This window comes from Panthera onca, chromosome B4 (assembly GCF_046562875.1).
Source record: "Panthera onca isolate mPanOnc1 chromosome B4, mPanOnc1 haplotype 2, whole genome shotgun sequence".
Classification (NCBI taxonomy): Eukaryota; Metazoa; Chordata; class Mammalia; order Carnivora; family Felidae; genus Panthera; species Panthera onca.
This window is the reverse complement of record NC_138345.1, coordinates 118,288,660-118,304,739: the sequence shown is the minus strand read 5'-3', so window position 1 is coordinate 118,304,739 and position 16,080 is coordinate 118,288,660. Positions and strand designations below refer to the sequence as shown.

At 39.8% G+C, this 16,080-nt stretch overlaps 1 long non-coding RNA gene across 7 annotated transcripts in view; it reads left to right on the top strand.

The window, feature by feature from the left end:
* The window catches only part of LOC132693915 (uncharacterized), a 101,823-nt gene extending 85,990 nt beyond the window's left edge, over positions 1-15,833 (top strand). For all 7 annotated transcript variants that reach the window (XR_009617038.3, XR_013556545.2, XR_013556542.2 and 4 more), the window contains 4 exons: positions 9,334-9,412; positions 14,212-14,292; positions 14,514-14,565; positions 15,316-15,833. This is a non-coding gene — a long non-coding RNA (uncharacterized LOC132693915). The remainder of the gene's footprint in view (positions 1-9,333; positions 9,413-14,211; positions 14,293-14,513; positions 14,566-15,315) is intronic.
* The last annotated feature ends 247 nt before the right edge of the window (positions 15,834-16,080 follow it).

Here is a 16,080-nt window from a genome sequence, read left to right as displayed (position 1 = left end):
GGAGATGATTTTGTCTTTGACAAATAAGATTTTCCTCAAAGGTATATACGAGGTAAACACTGAATGTCCCCAGTATCATTGAGATCTATTTCAGCACGGCTGGGCTTATGTAAGGAAGGACAGAAGAGTTCAGACATTATCTCTCACGCTGGCTGAGGCTCTCAACAGAATGGGAGCCCACTCTCACCCTCCCTCCCCCGCCCCTGCCCAGTTTCCAGGCATCCAAAACCCACACTCTATACCCAGCTGTTCACAACTCTCCTCTGTGGCAGCCCCTTTAGATACAGCACTCTCTACTGAGGACTTCATCAACCTTGTCACCTTGGAAATATACTTTGTATTATATCCTCATAGAGCTCTGCTTAACATTAAGTTACTGAATTCCAAGTTTCAGACATGAGTAGAATCATAAATGTCATCTCTGCAGTATCTTCTTGAAGCAGATAAAAGATCCAAAGCTTGGGCACATGCCCCAGGTCACCCAACTGGTGAGTGGCAAGGGTGGGGAAAATTCTGCACCCTGCCCGTGACTCTCGGTCGCGTGTTCTTTGCACTGCACCCTGTCACCACCTCTTATACCATGCAATTAGCCGGTTAACCCCCCAAATTAATCTGCCACCCAGATCCCTGTGAACAGCACTCTCCTTTCCAATTACCTTATGCACTTCAGCACAGGATGGTTTTAGAGACAAGAGTAATGAATAACTTTAGTGATTTAAGGAGCTCCAGGACTAGGCAGTTCAGTTAGATAGAGAGCCTTCTGGCAAACAACACTTAATATTCATTGTTGACACACATTCATCACACTTTTCTTTGGTTAGGCCCAACCGAAACTTTAGAAGGATCTTAGAAAGCTACAGTTAATCATAGGATGAATTATGAGATGGAAAGCACGGCCAGCAAGAAGAAAGCATACAAAATTTAGGATTATTCAGCCTGAAACAAAACAAAACAAAACAAAACAAAACAAAACAAAACAAAGACAATGAAACCTACTTTCGGAATTTCTTTCTGGTCAGGGGGTTTATAAAACAGAAAAAAAGTGAGTTGTTTTCCATGGTTAGGACACACAAAAATTGGGCTTAAAGTGCAGCAAGATAAATGAGTGGCCCCACTGAATGTCAGTGTGGTTGATTAGGTGGCCTTTGGAAGCCTTCTGTGGCCCTACCACAAGGGAGGATCTTGAACTGCACTCTGCAGGAAGCAATCTTATCAGAGGCATTGGAAGAGCTGTATATGCCTGGAATGGTCAAGCCAGGCTCTCTGTTGAAGGCAGAGGCATACACAGTGCAAGGTTCTTGAGTTTCCTCACAATCAGGTTTCCTAGGGTTGATTTTGTTTGCTTTATAACTGCTGAGGAATTTTGAGGAATCACCTACCACACACAAGCTTCTATCATGTGGCAATGAACCCTCTACTGTCATTGACAAAGGGATCAAATTTCATCCAGTCTCAAAGGGAGCATCTAATTTTGGACCATAATATGGTTAAAACTGCTCTCTGCAAACAGGTTTCTAAATCAGTTTTTTTACTAGCATAATGAGATAAGATCTGTAATTCTCCTTTTTGAATTACTCTGTCTGTGCTTTGAGAAGCACAAAGTCAATCTTCATTGCTACCAAAATCTGAAGGTTAAGTTTCCAGGCAAGAAAGGAGGTGGTTCTGGAGCCATGATCAATCAGTGATGTCAACCTGCCAGAAGTAACTTATCACAGCACAGGGATTGGACATTTTAGTTTGAAGCCTTCTTTTTTCTCACTCCTGAGAATCTGACATTCAATCACTTTTTTCTTAATTCATTGGAAGAAAGATGCAGTGGAAGAGAACTTATGATCTCCAGACAATAAGATGCCTTTTTAATACCACCATTGTTGATTTCTTGTACACTAGCCCTACCAGCATTTTCTCATGTCCTTTCGAAAACTCACAACTGTTCCAAGGCAGATAGCGAGGGTTGTTGGAACACATGTAAATCATGTGTGTGTGTGTGTGTGTGTGTGTGTGTGTGTGTATAATTGAGTGATAAACTCTGTATTCTTTTTTTAATGTTTATTTATTTTTGAGAGAGAGAGAGAGAGAGAGAGAGAGAGCATGAGTGGGGGAGGGGCAACAAGAGAGGGAGACACGGAATCTGAATCAGGCTCCAGGCTCTGAGCTGTCAGCACAGAGCCTGACATGGGGTTTGAACTGATGAGCCGTGAGATCATGACCTGAGCCGAAGTCAGATGCTTAACCGACTGAGCCACCTAGTTTCCCCTGTATGTATGTATGCATTTATTTATTTTCCCAGTCCACAGAATTCAAAAGGTCACTTAATTCAAAATAGGAACTAGCATAAGTTCATATAAGCTTCGTTTTTATGAAGGCCACATGCAGTCACTCAGTGTACAACTTAGATCTCCAGATTTTATCTTCTCTGATCCCACCGGCTCTCAGAATACTTTTGGACATTTGAGAGAATTCTTCCTTCTTGCTCTTGTGTATAGATGTTATGACTCTTTCCTTTGGGAATACTTTTTCTAGTGGAGATGGGAAACGGAAGCAAAATAGATGGTAGAGAAGGAACTGAGGTTTTTTTAACCCAAAGTTACGAGTAGATAAAATTGACCTTCAGAACTATTACCCGGGGCAAGGATAAAAATGGGGGAGAGTGACAGAGGTGGATTCAGGGTCTGGCCAGAACCATCCTTGAAGTCATAAATTTGAGTGGTCACTGAAAAGAGACAAAAGGTCTTTTTTATGCATATTACCTGCAACCAGGCCATAGTTTGCAAGCGTACTTAAAACTAAAGGAGTTGTTGTTGATGGTTTTGGAGTTTGAGATAAGAGTTTGCCAGTTGCTTGGCAAATCACTTAATCCCTCTGTGCTGAATTTCTGTGTGGATAAAATAAAGATCATAATTGTATCTATCCCTGGGGTTGTTGAGACAATTAAATGCCACAATGTACATATAAACACTTAATATGGTGCCCACAGCATAGTAAAAGCTTAATAGATATTAGCCATTACTACCCTGAGAAGTATTTAGTGAAGAAGAAATTGTAAATATAAACTGAAAGCAGAGTGACTGTAATTATACACCTCATATGTTTAAAATCTCAGGATAGTCTCTTCATAAAGGGTGCCTCCTTTATAGTTTCATTTCAGTGAAGGTAAAAATATTTCTAAGGTTTTCGTAAGATCTTTTTGACATTTTCCTCCCTTAGCACGATACTTATGGAAATATATATCTTCATAATGTATATATGCATAGAAATATAAATGCTAAGTTGCTCACCTTTCATGTCACTTACCACTTAGAATTTCAGAATCCTAACACTGACAGTTGGGATGAACCCACATTATTTGAAGGATTTAGAGAAGATGTTTTCTTTTCTTTCCCCCCTTTTTTTGTCTCTTTGATTGGAGGGTTAGAAAATCTAGAGTAGGATGGAGGTATGTGGAAGAAATTTGAAGGAAGCATGTTGAATAGGATACCATTATTCCATCACAGTAATTCTTTTGATGAAATCTAATTGGAAACTCTTCTACACACTTAATTAACTGACAGAAGATTTAATTTTGATTTTGGCTTCAACATCAACTAAAAATACATTGAATGGTAAGTCACTTCCAAACTCCAATCAAGCTTCTTTAAGAATCTGAATCATTTCTTAATTTCTATGACAACCAACTTATGCTTCATTCTGTCTCATGTGAAGCTTAGAATGACAGTGACCCAAATCAATGCCATCATTAATGACAATAGCGTAAGGCGTTTAGATTCCCTTATGTTGTTTGCGTGCTAAAGAAATGTATCTGTGCATTGAAAATGAAAGAAAAATTAGTTTATAAACTGATCATGAAGACCAAACTTTCAGTGGACAGATATTCAAATTTCATTTTGTTTATGTAATGCTTTTCCTCTATGCTAATTAGTTTTTTTCTTAACCCTCTGTATGCTCCCACTTACTTAGACACATACCTTCCCTGTAAGCTGTGATAGCTAAATTGATTAAAGTCGATAATATTTATTGAGTATCAGTTATGCCCCAGGCAATATAGAAGTTTTGGAGATGTCTAGGTGAAAAGACAGAAAGGGTTTCTATCTCACAGACAGCAGGTGAAGGCAGGAAGGTAAAAACTAACAATGGGGGAATTGCAGTGTTGTGGAGTAGGGACTCTGGCGGGTGAGGGTGGGGTTGGGGGGGAATGCAGTGCTATGGCGCTATGGCGGTGCATTCAAGTCCTGCTTCCTTGATGAGGTGGGATCAGATGCCTGTGTTGGAAAGTCCCTCCCCCTCCCTTCCTATTTACAACCACAGCATGAAGACACAGCAGTTTTAAGGACTCATTTTCTTTTTCTCATTAGTTGGCTTCCACACCTTGGGCAACGTGATGGTCTTCTAAGTATGCAGTGGGAGGGGGGTACAGAGAATTGTCTGCCACAAGGAGCCATCTTGCTTTCTAAAATAATAATGGGCCCACATGTCAAATGGCTTGCCAAAAATGTGCCAGCCTTTTTTTTTTTTTTTTTAAACTCTTGCTTGTCAGCACTTCTTCAGACTCAACATCTGAAGAGGAGAAAACGGAGTCTGGCTCAGCCTTACACATCACGAGCAAAATTGTCAAAATTGAACAACATTTAAATCTTATAAGAGGAGCTGGGAAAAAGAAAAAGATGACTTTTTCTCAACTTTAATTCATTTTCGTCAATATATAGGACAATCTAATACAAATGAACTTGGAAATTTACCTCTGATTCCACTTGAAAAGGTTACATTTGAATGCACATATGCAATATTCGGTAAGTAAATAATACAGCAAATAAGTTACTGGGTTAACAGAAAGACATCTAGAACTAGCTAGACTCCAACAATCATGATTGAATATCTTAAAAGTCTTTTTGCCAAAAACATATCAGTTCACAAATTCAGCATTCCTTGGTTTCTCATTTCTCCTGAGCTGTCTTCACCTCTTACCCTTTAGCTCTGTCTGAAGGATATGGATTTTCTGACCACATATATATTCATCTGGCCCTCCCTGCCTGTCTCTGTCTATGGAAAATCAACAATAACCCAACAGTATGACAAGACTTCATGGTAATGGCATACCTGGGAGAGCACAAAACCAAAAATTTGGGCACTCATTTTGACACCTAATGGATTTTGTTTCCAGAATAAGCTACTTCATTTCCTTGAGCATCACTTTGCTCATATGCTCTGTAAAGTCTCATGGCATATGTGTATACTTATTTTTCTTTCTCCAGACAGGGCTTTCAGGCACCAAAACTTCTAAGTCACATATCTCCATCCTGTCTTTCAGGTGGATTGTTGCATACTGTCATTATAGTTTTATTTTAGTGAAGATAAACATATTTGTAAGGTTTACATGAAATCACTTAGTAGGTGACCTCTGTGCTAGAGGGTGTTGATTATCCTACAATATCTATACTTCCCTCTTCCCAATTTTTAGTGAGACATGTGATCACTTGCAAAAAGACATTTCCCAGCTTCCTTTGTAGGTCTTGCCATGTGTATAGGTCCTGACCAAAAAGATTCATTCATTCAGTCAGTCAGTCAACAAATACTTATTCAGCACCTACTGGAGTCTGGGATCTAGGGATATAGTGGTAAATAAAATAAACAAATTTCCAGTAATCCCTGCCCTCCCAACCCCCAAATTGAGTTTATAATCTACCTACCAGGAGGAAATAGAGAAGTTAAAAATATATTATTCTAGGTGATAAGTGTTATGTAGAAAAATGAAGCAAAATAGGAGGATAGAACATAGAAGAAGAGATGGGAGTTGCCTCACTGTTCATAAAGTTGAGTGGGAATGAGACACCTGGGGGTGAAGTCTAGTCTGGGAGTCAGGGGTTTTTGTGACTGATGTAAACAGGGCAACGCGCACACTGAGATGATGACAGGACAGACAGTGCTGGTGAGGCTCTGCATGCAGAGAAAAGGGCAGAGCGCGGTTTAGCTAAGGACACAGAGTTCTGGGGCCCCGTCTCTACTTCTGCCTCTAGCAGTGTTTGGTGGTATGGGGAGGGCAGGAGCAGAGTCATCTGGAACACACAAAACTTCCTCCTGACTCCTGCTACTATAGGCAAGAGAGGTAGGGAAAAGTGGGCATTCTTGCCCATTATTGACACAGAAGTGTCAGGGGTTAGCTTTCAAAAACTTGCCTTAAATATCAACTGGTTGGTGCCTTTTTTCCACTGTTGTTTTATCCTTTAATCCACTCTTATGCTTGGAACAGAGATCTGATGGCAGGATTTCTAGCAGCCACCTTATATTGTGAGGACAGGACCATACTCCAGGGAGTGGGAAGAGCTTGGTTCCAGAGATTTTAGACAGTATAGTCACCGTGCTAGCCCTGTGCAACTAACCTCATTTACTTGAGAGAGAAATAACCACTTCTTGTTCAAGTCACTATTATTTGAGTGTTTACTACTTTTTTGCTGTTTTCAAATATAGCATGCAGGTATAAAATCTACCATTTATCCTTGGAATGTTTTATTTGGGATTAACAATCAATGTAGTATCTGGGACAAATAAGTGATTTTGGAGGCAGAACATCTGGAGTTGTGTCTTGATTCCATGTCCATTCATTTTCCTTATAAAATGAGAATCTCCTACTACCCAAGGAAATCTACACATTCAATGCAATCCCTATCAAAATAACACCAGCATTCTTCACAGAGCTAGAACAAATAATCCCAAAATTTGTATGGAACCAGAAAAGACCCCAAATAGCCATAGCAATCCTAAAAAAGAAAACCAAAACTGTAGGCATCATAATTCTGGACTTCAGGATGTATTACAAAGCTGTAATCATCAAGACAGTATGGTACTGGCACAAAAACAGACACTTAGATCAATGGAGAATAGAGAACCCAGAAATGGACCCACAAACGTATGGCCAAATAATCTTTGACAAAGCAGGAAAGAATATTCAATGGAATAAAGGCAATCTCTTCAGCAAATGGTATTGGGAAAACTGGACAGCAGCATGCAAAAAAAAAAAAAAAAAAAAGAATCTGGACCATTTTCTTATTCCATATACAAAAATAAAATCAAAATGGATGAAATACCTAAACATAAGATAGGAAGCCATCAAAATCCTAGAGGAGAGAGCAGGCAAAAACCTCTTTGACCTCAGCTGCAGCAACTTTTTACTCAACACGTCTCCGGAGGCAAGGGAAACAAAAGCAAAAATGAACTATTGGGACTTCATCAAGATAAAAAGCTTCCGCACGGTGAAGGAAACAATGAGCAAAACTAAAAGGCAACCAACAGAATTGAAGATATTTGCAAATGACATGTCAGATAAAGGGTTAGTATCCAAAATCTATAAAGAACTTACCAAATTCAACACCCAGAAAACAAATAATCCAGTGAAGAAATGGGCCAAAGACATGAATAGACACTTCTCCAAAGAAGACATCCAGATGGCCAACCGACACATGAAAAAATGCTCAACATGACTCATTATCAGGGAAATAAAAATCAAAACTACAATGAGATACCACCTCACACCTGTCAGAATGGCTAAAATTAACAACTCAGGCAACAACAGATGTTGGCAAGCATACGGAGAAAGAGGAATCCTCTAGTGCTGTTTATGGGAATGCAAACTGGTGCAGCCACTCTGGAAAACAGTATGGAGGTTCCTCAAAAAATTAAAAATAGAACTACCCTATGACCCAGCAATTGCACTACTAGGTATTTATCCAAAGGATACATGTGTGCTGTTTTGAAGGGACACATGTACCCCATGTTTATAGCATTATTAATGACAATAGCCAAAGTATGGAAAGAGCCCAAATGTCCATCAATGGATGGATGGATAAAGAAGATGTGGTATATATACACAATGTAGTATTACTTGGCAATCAAAAAGAATGAGATCTTGCCATTTGCAACTATGTGGATGGAACTATAGTGTATTATGGTAAGCAAAATTAGTCAGTCAGAGAAAAAGAAATATCATATGACTTCACTCATATGAAGAACTTAAGATACAAAACAGATGAACATAAGGGAAGGGAAGAAAAAATAATATAAAAACAGGGAGGGGGCAAAAGATAAGAGACTCTTAATACAGAGAATGAACTGAGAGTTGCCGGAGGGGTTTTGGTGGGGGATAGGCTAAATGGGCAAGAGGAACTAAGGAGGACACTTGTTGGGATGAGCACACGGTGTTATATGCAAGGGATGAATCACTGGATTCTACTCCTGAAATCATCATTGCACTATATGCTAACTAACTGGATGCAAATTAAAAATAAATAAATAAATAAAATGAGAATCTTCTTTATAAAATGAAAATAGTAATACTCAACATTTCTGCTGGAGAAAAATTGAGTAGCAAGACCCAGAGGTGAAAGTGAGTGTGTCCGGTCTGAAGAGTTGGAAGTTCAATACGGCTGGAGTGTAGCCATTCCAACATTAAACCAACATTTGAAAAGCTGGCAAGCGCCCAAGGTGCCAGGGCATACCAGCTAAGAGCTGCTAATCAACAGCTCAAGGCTCCATGGTGTAGCTTATGAGTCCTCCACGGTTGGGCCACTGCTTCAGCCTCCAGTCTTGTCTTTGCTTCTCTTCTCTATTCACATTACCCTCCAGACACACTGAGCTGCTTGTTGTTGTTTCATACTCATCCATTATGTCTTTATACTTTCGCTCCTCTATCCCTTCTGTTGCAATGAGAGCCTACTGCTCCCATTTAGCCTATAGAACTCCTACATCTTCTGTATAACATTTCAGCTGCAACCTGAGTGTTACCACCTCTAGGTAGGTCTTCCGGATAATATCCTCATTATTCACATATGCTATCTGTAGTGGGTAGAATGGTGGCCCCCTTCCTGGAAACTGTCCACATCCTGGAACTTGGAAATGTGGCCTTGTTTGGATAAAAGAGTCTTTGCCGATGTCATTCAGTTAAGAATCTTGAAGTGAGATCAACCTGCTTTATCTGGGTAGGCACTAAATCCAATGACAAGTGTCCCTATACAAGACACACAGAAGAGAGACCCATTTGAAGAGGGAGGCAGAGATTGGAGTTAGGAAGCCACCAGCCAAGGAACGACGTGAACCCCCAGACCCTGGAAGAGGCAAGCAGGCATTCTCCCCTAGAGCCTTTGGAAAAAGTAGGTCCCTGCTGACACCTTGATTTCAGACTTCTAACCTCCAGAACTGTGAGAAAATGAATTTCTGTTGTTTTAAGACAGCAAGTTTGTGGTCATTTGTTATAGCCACCCTAGGAAACTGAGCTTTTAGAATTACATATAAAAAATTGTCTTACAATCCTATTATTTGTTTGTGGCTGTCTCTCCCATGTAATAGAGTGAAGCTCCTCGAGAAGGGGAAACGTGGCTCAGTTACCTATCATCCTGTATCCAGCCCCATGCATGCAAGACACAGGGTTTGTATTTGTTAAATAAATGGAAGAATGGGTAAATAAATAGGAACTGAACATTTCAATGTCCTGACCGCAGAGTGTTAAAGAACAAAACTTGTTTTGGTTTCTGAAAGATGTATGTTTATAAATGTTGGATTCTCTCCCCACTCCCCACCCCTGCTGTCAGTGTGGTCCTGAGCACTCTGGTTCTTGCTGGGTTTTATTTAGCATCACACCGAATCAAAGGAAATTAGATGTTCGTCCCTTTCCTTGCTTCCTGGGGTTTAACCTTCCTTTTGTATAAGTCCTTCCTGGCTCTCACAGCAAGGCAGTGCCTGTACGCACCCTGAAAGTGTTGTATTCAGCGCTGTGTGGGACCAAGGTCTAGACAGCCATTCTGAACCTCTTTTCTTCTCCTTTTTTTTTTTTTTTAAAGCTGAATGCAAATGTTCAGCTTTGGCACTAGTTCAGCATGGAGTTGGACATATACTGGCTCTAATGTGTTTTTCCAATTGTGTGACATTTTCACTGCACCACAAAAGGGACATTGAACCACACCCCGAGTGCCTAGACATGGGGCCTCACAATTAGGTTCCTCACCTGTCAACTCTAATTGGCTCAGACTGACCCACTCGCTGTGATATTTGCTTTGGATATTTGGATATTCGGATATTTTCTCAGGAACTTCATTTTTATACATTTGAAAAGCCACACTCAAAGAATAGGGGACAACTGAACACATGTCATACGTAAAAGAAATCTGTTCATCATTTGTGGGAAAACAGCTTCTGGCAAGAGGATGGTGAACAGAGTCCAGCGTTCCCTTTGCCTGTGGTTTGCAATTCCACTGTGGGCTTGTACTGCCTCTTTGTTTCTCTAGATCATCTACACAACTCATTCAGTCAGTTATTTATTGCGCACTTTCTGGATGACCAGGCAGTGGGCTAACGTGTCGGGGACACAGCCATGAACGAAACGGAAAACTGATTCCTGCTGTCATGGGGTTTACATTCTAGTGGGAGGCAGTGGCAAAGGAACGAAATGAACATCACAGCAGATGTACAGTTTGACACACATTCTTCCAGTGAGCTGAGGGGCTCAGATAAGCTAATGTGGGTGAATGCACTTTGTAAACTATAAAACTAACCGGAATTAGTGACTGTTTTTCTGTCCCCTGTTCAGGTATAGATTACCCACTAAAGTTTCCTTATTGATATTCCTGAAATCGATTCACCAGTGACTTATAAAGGACCATAAAGGACAGAAGGAGAAAAACCCAAATCAAATGGCTATTTGGCTCCTTAGCAATTTCACCAGGGCTTTCGAGACATGCTGCTTCTAAAGCAGGGTGTGTTGGGCATCCGTAGTTTCCATGGTTGAGTCCGTGCGATAAGAACTATTATCATTGCTCATGTTTTGTACCTATTTCTTTCAGTCAGAGCAGAATACTATCTGAAAGACAGGATTGGAAGTCACCGGGAGGGTTTTGTTTTGTTTTGTTTTGTTTTCCACTGCCTACCTGTGCTAAACTTAGCTAAAAATTAGTAAGCATTAATGTCTGGGCCGTTCCTTTTTGTACGAAAATGGGGATAAAAGGCATAAGTTAAATTCTCCATATGCTACATTAAAGGGGAATGATTTTGACTGAAGATTAATTTGGGGGTTAATATTTGAGGGGGCACTGGCCACACATATGAAATGCCCAGAAAAGTTAAGGAAAAACATAGCAGTAGATACAATTCATAAGTCAAAAACAAAACAAAACAGAACAAACAACCTTAACGTTGAACTGAAAAGAATACATGCAAATTTATGGTAATTTGTGTCACAAATATCCCCAAATGTGAGGCAGTGTGATAAAGTGGAAATAGTTTGCTTGTGGAATCAGACCATTTTCCTAGATGAAAAATAATAGTAGTTAACGTGTACCAGACACTATCTTTAGCATTTCACACTCATTCTCTTGGTTCAGACTCACCTCTTCTCTGGGAGGGAGGTACAATTACAATACATAAGACTAAATTTATGATTAATGAAAAAAGATACAAAAAGCTACTACGAAAGCGCATCGCAAGTTTTGTTAAAATATTATTGTGGGGCACCTGGGACATTTAACGAAAGCCAGTTAAATGTCCGACTTTGGCTCAGGTCGTGATCTTGTGGTTCATGAGTTCGAGCTTTGCATCGGGCTCTCTGCTGTCAGTGCAGAGCCTGCTTGGGATTCTCTCTCTCCCTCTCTCTCTGCCCCTCCTCCGCTTGTGCACGCTCTCTCAAAATAAATAAATAAATAAATAAATAAATAAATAAATAAATATTATTGGTTTTAAGACATAACTCTGGTTAACTCTAGGCCTGCTACTCCCCACATATGTGATTTTAGGGGGTCACATGTTTAATCTTTGAAAGCCTCTATTATGTCTCCATCAAAGGGTTGTCATGATTATCAAACAATATAACACATGGAAAGAATCTAGAATAATTCCTGGAACATAGAAAGTGATTAACAGAAGTTACTTCCCCCAACAGCAACCTGAAAATGGTGGTCTAGACAGCATTCCCCGCACCCCCCACCCCCACATACTCCCAAGGTTGATCTAGAGCAGTGATGACTGAAATAATGTGAGACGCAAATAGAATTTAAAATTTTTAGTGGCCACATTAAAAAATTAAAAAGAAACAGGGGTGCCTGGGTGGCTCAGTCAGTTAAGCATCTGACCTCAGCTCAGGTCATGATTTCGCACTCTGTGAGTTCAAGCCCCATGTCAGCTCTGTGCTGACAGCTCAGAGCCCGGAGCCTGCAGCCTGCTTTGGATTCTGTGTCTCCCTCTCTCTGCCCCTCCCCCACTCATGCTCTGTCTCTTTCTCTCTCTCTCTCTCAAAAATAAATAAATATTTTTTAAAATTAAAAAATTAAAAAGAAACAGGCTTAATTAGTATAAATAAGATATTTCATTTAACCCACTTTATTCAAAATATTATTGCAATTGGAAATAAATATAAAATTATTAATGAGCCATTGTATATTTTTTGTTACTAAGTGCTTGAAACCTGGGCTTTATTCTATACTCGCAGCACACCTCAATTTGGACACTAAATTTTCATTGGAAATACTTGATCTGTATTCAGATTTCATAAAATTAACAGTTGACAATACAGAGTCACAAGACCAAATCGTTTCTTACAAGTTTTCCAATAACCAAATTGAGTTTCAGTTTTTAAATTTAACTTATTTAATTTTTCAAATAAAAATTAAAATCTCAGTTCCCCGGGGACACTAACCGTATTTTAAGTGCTTGATAACCATGTGTGACTAGCAGCAACCCTATTAGGCAGGGTGGATTTCATCCCTCTGTATAATCAGCCAGGAGTGGGACTAGGATAGGAATTTTGCTCTGTTCTCTCTAACCCCAAGGAGCCTGTGCAGTAGCTTTCTTGGTTTGGGTCAAGAGGTGTAGATGTCACTGGGACTGTACCATGAAACATGAAAATAATGCCCATTTTTTGGTGAGGTTCTTGAGATTAGGGCTGATATTGAAAACACTCCTGGGTCCTGCTGGGTCAGTATGGGGAGGGAAGCTTGAGGCTGGCTGAAGCCTGACCAAATTCAAGAGACTCTGTTGGAACCCGACGGACTCCATCATTCAGCCAATTGTACTTCTGCATTGATGCCTGATGTCCTTTCGCTAGGCTCATTCCCAGAAATTCAGTTGGTAAGAAATAAAGGAATGGCCATAGTCCAGAGATAGAGACTATGAGGGGGGAAGAAATTAAGGGTGGTGTTTTTTTGTTTTTTGGTTTTTGGTTTTTTGTGAAGTCTAATTCTCAGATAGAAAAAAAGAAAACCTTGAGAGCTTCGGAGAAATATAGGGAAGCAGCTAACTTGGAGGGCAGCAGGATTTGTTCTGTGGGACAGTGGTGAGATGTTACTTGAAATACTCAACTGGCTCTAGCCCTTCTTACACAAATTGGTGGGTGGAATTCAGAGAGAAAGATAGTTAAGAGAAAGGGTTTCCAGCTGGGATAAATGAAAAGACCCTGCAACTTGAAATAAAGGAGGCTAGGGAGGTCACGGTAATCCTGGGCAAACATGTCACCGGTGTAATCATAGAGCATTGATGTAAGTGTTCAACATCAGAGAGGCACTGTGGTTTAGAGTAATAATATTCGGTGCTTTTGTTTGACCCCAAAATGGACGTAATATTAATAAACGTTTACAGTAAATAATGAGACTCAATAGACAAAAAGAAGACGGTCACTCTGTATCAGAGTACAGAATACAGTCCACTGCACATAGGCACCATCAGGGGGTTCAAATCAGAATTCTCTCCCTAGACATTTTTATGACAACTTTAGAAAACATGTGGTTAACATATGTGTAAGTAATTTGTTCCTAAATTGAATATTCAAGTTTAAAGGAGCTTCCATAGACTGTTGCCATTTTTGGTAGACCTTTTCTTAAGGGCAAAAGTCTCCCTTGTTTCAACACTCGGCTGAGATGCAAAGGCTCAGTGATTTGCCTAAGACCAAACATGGAATTAATGGAGGAACTGAGACTAGAACTCAGGTCTTCTGAGTATCTCATTTATCCTATACTTTCCCAGTAAAGAAAACTTGTGCTTTCTGCAATTAAATGTATGCACTTAAAAATGGGGAAAATCTAAAATTACTGTCAGAACAGATTTGAAATTTGGTTTTCGCAGAAAATTTCCTATGAACGTATACTCCTGAGCTTCTGAATATGTATTCTGGAAGCATGATTATAATTTAAAAACCCTCCTATATTACCATTAATACATAATAACTTTACAATCTGTCTTCATTAGGGCAGCATGGTGTAGTAAAAGAGGTTGAACTCTACCACTTATTAACTGGGCAGTCTCTCTGAGGCTCCCTCATACTTCAAGGTGAGTAATCTCACTTTTCCAAAATGGTCCTTTAAATTTTTTTCTATAGTACTTATCAATTTCTAGTGTACTTTATAATTTGATTATATTGTACACTATATGTATACAACAGTATACATGTTGTTTACATACAAGAGTATATATGTTGTTTATTATCTGCATGCCTCACTAAAATTTTTTTATTCAAGTATAATTAACATACAGTGTTATGTTAATTTCAGGTGTACAATATAATGAGTCAGCAATTCTATACATTTCTCGGTGCTTATCGTGGTAAGTTAAGTTTTAATCCCCTTCACCTATTTCACCCATCCACCCACACACTTCCTCCCTGGTAACCAGCAGGTTATTAATATTAATAACCAGCAGGCTATTCTCTATAGTTGAGAATCTGTTTCTTGCTTTGTCTCTCTCTTTTTTTCCTTTGCTCATTTGTTTTGTTTCTTAAATTTCACATCTAAATGAAATCATATGGTATTTATTTGTCTTTCTCTGACTGACTTATTTCAGTTAGCATCATACCCTCTGGATCTATCATGTTGCTGCAAATGGCAAGATTTCATTCCTTTTTATGGGTGAACAATATTATATATATATGACACGTTTGCCCAGGATTACCGTGACCTCCCTAGCCTCCTTTATTTCAAGTTGCAGGGTCTTTTCATTTATCCCAGCTGGAAACCCTTTCTCTTACTATCTTTCTCTCTGAATTCCACCCACCAATTTGTGTAAGAAGGGCTAGAGCCAGTTGAGTATTTCAAGTAACATCTCACCACTGTCCCACAGAACAAATCCTGCTGCCCTCACTTCTAAAACTTAACAGTTGAAAAGTAGATTCACACACACAAGTTGTTCCAAATATGCTGAAAACATGTTGGATTTAATGAAAAAAATCAGGCTTCTTCTTAGCAAAGTATTAGAGTTGGAGAGCAACTTCACCCTTTGGGAGTTTGCAGATGCTGTGTGGAGGACCTGATGGGGTAAGGGTGGTGTAGAAAACTTCCTCTTCTGTCTTTCCTCCAGAGTCTCTGACTACCCACCGGAGGAGCAGAGGGTGCAGCATCCTCATTGGCCTCGGAGATAAAAGGACTTGAGGAAGACGCGGGGAGGACATCATCATCGGAGGTCGGGGGGCCACGAGACAGGACAGAGGTGTAGAACAGTTGGGAGTCAGGCATCTAGAACGGGAGAACTTCCAAGCTGTCATGATGTGTGGGGGATTTAGAGAGAAAAGAAAATCGAAAAGGAGATACTTAAAATCCTGGGGCTCTAGGTTACAAATCAAAACCTTTTCATCTTCTTTGAAGGAAGAAAGATCGGAAGTCCCATTTAGTTACTTTGGGAGGGTTTTTTCCATCTGTAAATTGGAGATAATATCTGCAATAACGTGATATGAGGATCAACTTAGTTTTCTCTACCCTTTTCTACCACTCTCCTTTGCCAAGGCCCTGTCCCATAACCGTTGCCTCAAAAGTGTCCATGACTGGCTGTTGTCCCTGTATTTATAGCACTAGAAAACAGTGATTTCTTTGTGACTGTGACTGTGGGCTCCCTGTGGCCAGTGCTGTGTCTTTTTTGTCATCGGGTCTTCAGTGCCAGGCATAGGATCTGATACATCCTGTGTACACAACCCATGTTTAGTAAGTGAAGGAATGTATGAATGAATGAATGTGAACGACAAGCACTGATGTAATAAATAAGCATTCTCATTTCTTGTCCAATCAAAGCCAAATACTAATATACTAAAGATTCTCCAATAATGTCTTAAAACTCTAGTTGACTTAATTA